This window comes from Spinacia oleracea, chromosome 3 (assembly GCF_020520425.1).
Source record: "Spinacia oleracea cultivar Varoflay chromosome 3, BTI_SOV_V1, whole genome shotgun sequence".
NCBI lineage: Eukaryota > Viridiplantae > Streptophyta > Magnoliopsida > Caryophyllales > Amaranthaceae > Spinacia > Spinacia oleracea.
The window spans coordinates 74,982,385-74,989,846 of record NC_079489.1 but is presented as its reverse complement, the minus strand read 5'-3'; positions in this window follow the sequence as shown (position 1 = coordinate 74,989,846).

Here is a 7,462-nt window from a genome sequence, read left to right as displayed (position 1 = left end):
AGGTCCACTAGCTAGGTAGCAAGGGAAGTCAGGATCGAATCCACAGGGAAACAGTGTTCTTTTCTACTATTAATCAACTAAATTAGACTATTGGGAAACAAGAGTTGGTTTGGTGGTTTTCTAAAACTACGGCGATAATTAAACAACTAGGAATCAATATATTAAGGAATCTAGGGCATAGGTTCACCAACAGATAACAATCCAGGACAATAAACAATCACGATAATCAACAAGGTAATTAATTAGACTAGCATGCTCTCTCGAATCGATACTAATCATAGACTTAGAATTAACGGGCTCTCGCTACGTATTAATCCTAATTCCACCTATTGACACAAGCCTAAACATCAAATTGCATCTCTCGAATCTTAACTTGATATTGCCAAACTACCACAATTAAACCTGCGCAAATCTAATTGTATAGTAATAATAACCAATCAATAGGAATTAATTTCAATGCCAACAATCACAATTTTTCAATGTCCCTTCATGTTATTCATGGATCCTCAAACCCTAGAAATTAGACTACTCAAGCATATTAACAATAAGCAAAGCAATTGGCATGATTGAAAACATAATTAAAGCTTAAACAAAGAATTGAAATAAGGAATAATACCTAATTGAAGAACAATGGCAAATGAAAGCTTCAATTTTTGATTGAAAATAAACTAAGTGTTTAGAACAAATTAGAGATAAAAATTAAGCTTAGAGAAAATAAAACTAAGTGTTTTAATACTAGGGTATGATATATTGAAGTCCCCCACTAAATTAACAAAGGCTATATTTATAGTTTAGCCTAAAAACATAAGGAAAAACCGGAAAAAAATAAAGAAGGACGCGCGCGCACAGCGCCTTGGGTTGTCGTCGCCCGGTCGGGCGGCTCTCCGCCCGACGGGCGAGAAGCTCGATGTCCGCCCGACGGGCGCAGGGCTGCCCGACGGGCGTAGGGCTGCCCGACGGGTGTAGGGCGACTTTCTGGAAACCTTCTCCGCGCGCCCGGTCGGGCGGCTCTCGCCCGTCGGGCGGAGAGTGATTTCTGCTGCTGCTGCTTCTGATGGGCGCCCGGTGGGCACCGGGCGAAACTCCGCCCGTCGGGCGCCCCCTGACGAACTGTTCCTCTGCTTGCTCGCCCGATGGGCGAGGGGCAATCCACCGGGCGGAGGGCTAAGTGATCCGCCCTTCGTCCACAACACCTAGTCTAACTTCCGGGGGTCGATCATGAACATGTAGGGCTCCCGTAAGTCGACAAAAGTCGTCCCGAACTCCCTCGGGATCCTGTAGTGGCCTAAATCATCAAGAAACGGGCCTAAAAAGACCAATTTCTCACTAAGTATTCCTGAAACTCACGGCACACTAAAATACACAGATTAGTACTAAAATGGCTCCTAGGAGCTCATTTGACGCATAAAAGTACTAAGGGACGGGGGTGAAAATATTATATAAAACGCACATATCAAACTCCCCCAAGCTAGATCTTTGCTTGTCCCTAAGCAAAGAAATCATCGATGAACACAAAACCAACTTCACCCCCAACATATTTCAAAATGAACACATAATCCAAGGTAAAATCTAACAAGTATGCATCAATGTCAACCAATCAGGTCCATTCAATTGCTAATCCTCCTTAACAATCGTCACGCAAAGCGAACCACAAATGCACAATGGAATTCAAGACTAGTGCTCACACACTCGTCACTCATTTATGTGGCGGATAAAAGATGTACCCGTTCGCTCTCCTCCCAACATATAAGTGAACAATGCCCTCCCAAACTTACACACTCGTGTGTCTAGAAAAAAATACACTCAACCTAGTAGTCGACTCGAAATGTGTCACGTCATAACTTGCATTGATAAACAACTACTTTCACATTAATACAACTCTATGCACAAAGGTCGGAAGGTCTTTCAAGCTTGTAATGATAGGCTTAGGTAAAGGTGCGGTAAATTTGGGTAAAACGTGAGCTTAAAGCCTTGGCTTTGGGGAGCATAAATCCTAGCAAAACCATGGTCAACCACAAATGATGACCACAACCACAACTTCCCACTCAACACATGATGAAACAACAAACAAACCACACTATACTTTCTTGCCTTGATTTCACAATTGTAACCAATCACTCATGAAGATAAGAGATTGTAATACCGGAGTGACAAAAGCTTGATTCAACTTGAGAATAACGTTTTTTTTTTTCTTTCCTTTTTTTTTTCTTTTGGAACCTTCACACAAAAAAAATTTTATTCTCCTCATCTCATTCATTTTTCATTTCATTTTTTCAACAACAATCATGATAAGAAGAACTTCCCTTTTCAATACTCAATATGCCCAAAATGTACAAAATGTATCACACTACAACTCCCTCACCTCACTACTATTAGCTCCCCCAAGCTAGGCTTGGGACTAGTAACCAATGGGGAATTTACGGGCTTGTAATGTGGTTAGTCACCGAATAAATGGCACAAGCACAACATGGGTAGAAAAAGAGGGAACAAACGTATCTAATCTCATCTGAAGGCTACCTAAATAGAAAAATGCCTTCGTCCTTCACAATGTGCATGTATATGAGTCATAAAACATTACTAATAGTTGCAAACCAATACTCAAAATCGACGACACACCAGGAAGCTAACACACATCCTAACCAAGTCAACTAGTCAAGCACCAAGTCCACAAGCAGTTAGTCGGAGTTGACTCATGTTTAGGCATCAAAGCAATCGAATATCAAATCATGGCTAACACATCTACATTGCCCATCATCAAATACCAAGAATCAAAACGATTTCCGCTCAAGGGGCACAGGGAAGCATGATATTGTATTCATCGGAACGTATTTTTGTATTTTTTTTTTTTTTTTACAATTTTTTTTTTTTTTCAAAGCAATAAACTAATCTAGAAAGAATTAAACACACCAAAGAAACACACAAAAATAAAGAAATACGAAAAGAAAAGAAAAACATACCTAGTATATACAGGTAATGTGAACCCCCCCAAACCAAATCAGACAATGTCCTCATTGGCTCAAGGGTACCGAACCATCATCATCATCAACAGCATCACTGGTGACCTTGGCCATCATCACCATCACCACCATCATCACCATGGCCACCGTGGCCACCTTGGCCACCATAGCCGCTGCTGCCTGCTCCAAACCCCCCGTAGTGGGTGGGCGTGAAGGTGTCCATGGAACCGGGTGCTCCGTACCCCTCTGTGGGGTAAGTAAACCAGGAAGGGTGCTGATGATCTAGGGCAATGTAGCCCTGCCTGGCGTACTGATCATAGAAGGGGAACATAGTCCTCTGGTGATCCGCGGCAAACTCGTGGAAACCGAGCTCAAGTCTGCCTAGCCTCTCATGAATGGCCCCTAACTCCTCCGAAGACCCATGCTCCTCCTGTGGATCCGGACTACCTCTCTGTCCCGACCCCCTCTCTCTACGCCCTCCCCTCCTGTGGTGGGTGCGAGGCGCGGCCTCGGGATGTGGCTGGGGCTGGGCTAAGGGTGCTGCCTGCTCACCTACATATATGTAATGGGGCTGACCCCTAGTAAAACTGGTGAGCCCGGTGGTGTCCGGGAGAGTAAAGAGAGCGTTCCTTTGGAACATCCATGACATCTGACCGGGGAGATGTCCCCCATACTCAGATTGCACCCTGTAAAGGCTCCCAAAATACTCAATATCCAATAGGTTATTTCCCCAGACCGCAGCATGGTCCCTCTCAACAAAGTTTGCCACTGCTACGGCAATGTGGGTGATCAGACCACCCAAAGCAATATCGGTCGAGTAGCGGTGGGTGGCGGTAGTAAGCAGTTGCATGGCCAAGTGATGGGCCAAATTCATCCTGTAACTGTCATCACCATCTAACAAATACCCCCCGAGCACCTCCAACTCCGTGCTTCTCACATTCTCCTTTTGGTCCCTCCCAAAGATTGTGAAAGCCATAAATCTGAACCAAACAAAGGGGACGGGGTGTTGCACGCTAGAGGCGTGCAAATGTTGCATGCTACCGGGATTAAAATCCCCAGTCGATTTCCCCCATACCTCACTATTGTTATGCCCCTCCCCGGGGAACCTGTTATACTCCACATTCAAACCAAAAATAGCACCAAAATCCTTGATAGACAAATCATAATCATTATTGAACAATCTAAAAGAAACTCTAGTGACATCTTTGTAACCATTCTTTCGGACATTAAACGAGCTAAGGAATTCAAGAGTAAGATCCCTAAATGTCAACCTAGTCATGGAAAACATATGTTTCATGCCCACCCCATGAAATAATCTCCTAACATCCCTCTCAATACCCATATCATTTAAAGTTTTCTGACAAATAAATCGAGTAGGGACTACCTTCCGTAGCTTGAGGTGTGCAATGCGGGTTTGTTGCTCCTCACTAGCGAGAATCATGTTCGGGAAAGCCGAATCCGGAGCAAATTGAGGTGGTGGTGGTGGACGGCTTGTGGAAGCCTCCTCTTGTCTCCTTGTTGCTCCTGTGCAGGTTCTTTTTGGCCTTGAACCCATTGTTGAAGATGATTTTGAGTTCTCAAAAAATTTTTGGTGAAATTGGGTTTTTTGTAGAGAGTGAGAAAGTGTTAGGTTATGATACATATGACAATTCATAAATCATGCGGAAAAACCATAAAGCCAGGAAAACATATTATTTACACATAATCATTTAGCATAGTTTAGATGCATACTCTTTGTTGCGTGCCCTCCCTAGCTGCGCCCGAACCGAACAAGAACAAGTCTTTAGGACTCCAAGTGTCGTCCCTCCGTAGATAGTCCACAGCACGTCCGGATCCGCCTTAAGATTGACCAACTAGAATCGCCCTTAAGGTACTTAGAATTTTCGGCACTTTATAGGCAATTGTATGACTGAATTTTGCTCTCAAAAACTCAATTTGAATACTTGAATACTCGATGTAAATATGTGACCCTAGGCACCTATTTATAGAGTTATGGAAAAGGATTTGGAATCCTATTAGGATACTAATTTATTTAATTATAATCCTACTAGGACTCTAATTAAATAAACTAAATCTTTTAGGATTAGATTTAATCATATGACAAATCCCGGTAGCTTTAGGATTCGAGTAGCACACAAACACACACGCACGCACAGCAGCCCACGAGGGGCGCCATGCGCGCGCGCGCAGCCCACTGCCGCAAGCCCACACGCTGCCGTAGCCTTGGCGCGCGCTGGGCCTGCCTTGCGGTGGGCCTGGCGCACCCTTGGCTGGTGCGTTTGTGGCGCGCTGGCTTGTTGGGCGATGGCCCGGCTTCGTGCTGGGCCTTCGTCTGGCAGGCCTCGTCCGATGCTAATTCGTACGATACGCTTCCGATTAATTTCCCGATTCCGGAATTCATTTCCGATACGAACAATATTCAATATTTCCGATTCCGGAATCAATTTCCGTTTCGAACAAATATTTAATATTTCCGTTTCCGGAATTATTTTCCGATTCCGATAATATTTCCGATTCTGACAATATTTCCGTTTCCGGCAATATTTCCGATTCCGGCAATATTTCCATTTCCGATAATATTTTCCGATACGTACCATGTTTCCGCTTCCGGCAACATCTACGACTTGGATAATATTTATATTTCCGATACGATCCATATTTCCGTTTCCGGCAATATCATCGTTTCCGGAGTATTCATTTCTTGCCTGTGACGATCTCAGCTCCCACTGAAACCAAGATCCGTCGATTCCGAATATCCATAGATGGAGTATTTAATGCCATTAAATCCTTGATCCGTTTACGTACTATTTGTGTGACCCTACGGGTTCAGTCAAGAGTAAGCTGTGGATTAATATCATTAATTCCACTTGAACTGAAGCGGCCTCTAGCTAGGCATTCAGCTCACTTGATCTCACTGAATTATTAACTTGTTAATTAATACTGAACCGCATTTATTAGACTTAACATTGAATGCATACTTGGACCAAGGGCATTATTTCCTTCAGTCGCCCACTTGTCCTTAAGGACAAGTGTGCATTTCCTAATTCCTTTGTCGCTCGATGCTTGCTCTTCAACATAAGGTAAGAGTTGTCATCCTTATTATGTCCAGAGGTGTTTCTCGGTTTCAGAATTCAACTGATCAAATAAACAGATAATCATAGCCTATGATTCATCCGAGCACGGCCATGCATTTCACAGTTTCTAGCTCTCCGAGTGGCCTTGTACAACTTTTAAGCATCACATCCCGATTTATGGGAGGACAATCCCAATCTTGCGATCTTGAGATTACACTTCGTTTGATAGGTGATTACCTGAGTGTTGCCTTTATAGCCTCCTTTTACGGTGCGACGGTTGGTCAACGTCAAAGCAACCAGTTCTCAAACAAGTAATCTCAAATCACTCAGGTATTGAGGATTTAGTGTCTAATAATTTTAATGAAATTTACTTATGACAGATTTTCATCTCTTACAGTAAAGTTTCATAGGTCTTGTCCGATACTAGTCTTCCCAAAGTAAGTATCTATGCAAATGATTATGACATTGCCATGTCCACATAGTTCAAGAAACAGAACTACTAGTCATCTTGCATTCTAGTCGTCTAACGTTTTCTATGCGTCCAATTTTATAGAAAACTCCGACTAGGGACCATTTTCAACCTTTGACATTCAAGTTCACTTGATAGACATTTCTTAGTCACAGGACTGGTCCTGGCAGTCTATCTTGAATATATCGTCAAATTGAAGGGACTCATCATTTAATAAACCACAAATTAAATGGAAAAATGAATTCTTTTCATTTATTGTGAATGATTAACCAATAATGTTTTACAAAGATTTAAACTCTAAAACTTTAAAACATTAAACAGGGTCATCAAAGCCATTCTCCAATATGCTTGATTCCCATAGCTGCAGTGTGTGAGTTGTGCTTCGCCTGCGGTAGAGGTTTAGTCAATGGATCTGATATGTTGTCATCAGTTCCAATCTTGTTTATCTCGACTTCTTTTCTTTCAACGAACTCTCGTAGAAGGTGAAATCTACGAAGTACATGCTTGACTCTCTGGTGGTGTCTAGGCTCCTTTGCCTGTGCAATAGCTCCGTTATTATCACAATACAGGGCTATTGGTCCTTTAATGGAGGGGACTACACCAAGTTCACCTATGAACTTCCTTAGCCATATAGCTTCCTTTGCTGCTTCATGTGCAGCAATGTACTCCGCTTCAGTTGTAGAATCCGCAATGGTGCTTTGCTTAGCACTTTTCCAGCTTACTGCTCCTCCGTTGAGGCAGAAGACAAACCCAGACTGTGATCTGAAATCATCTTTGTCGGTTTGGAAACTTGCGTCCGTATAGCCTTTAACAATTAATTCATCATCTCCACCATAGACCAGGAAGTCATCTTTGTGCCTTTTCAGGTACTTCAGAATATTCTTGGCAGCAGTCCAATGCGCCTCTCCTGGGTCTGACTGGTATCTGCTCGTAGCACTGAGTGCGTACGCAACATCCGGGCG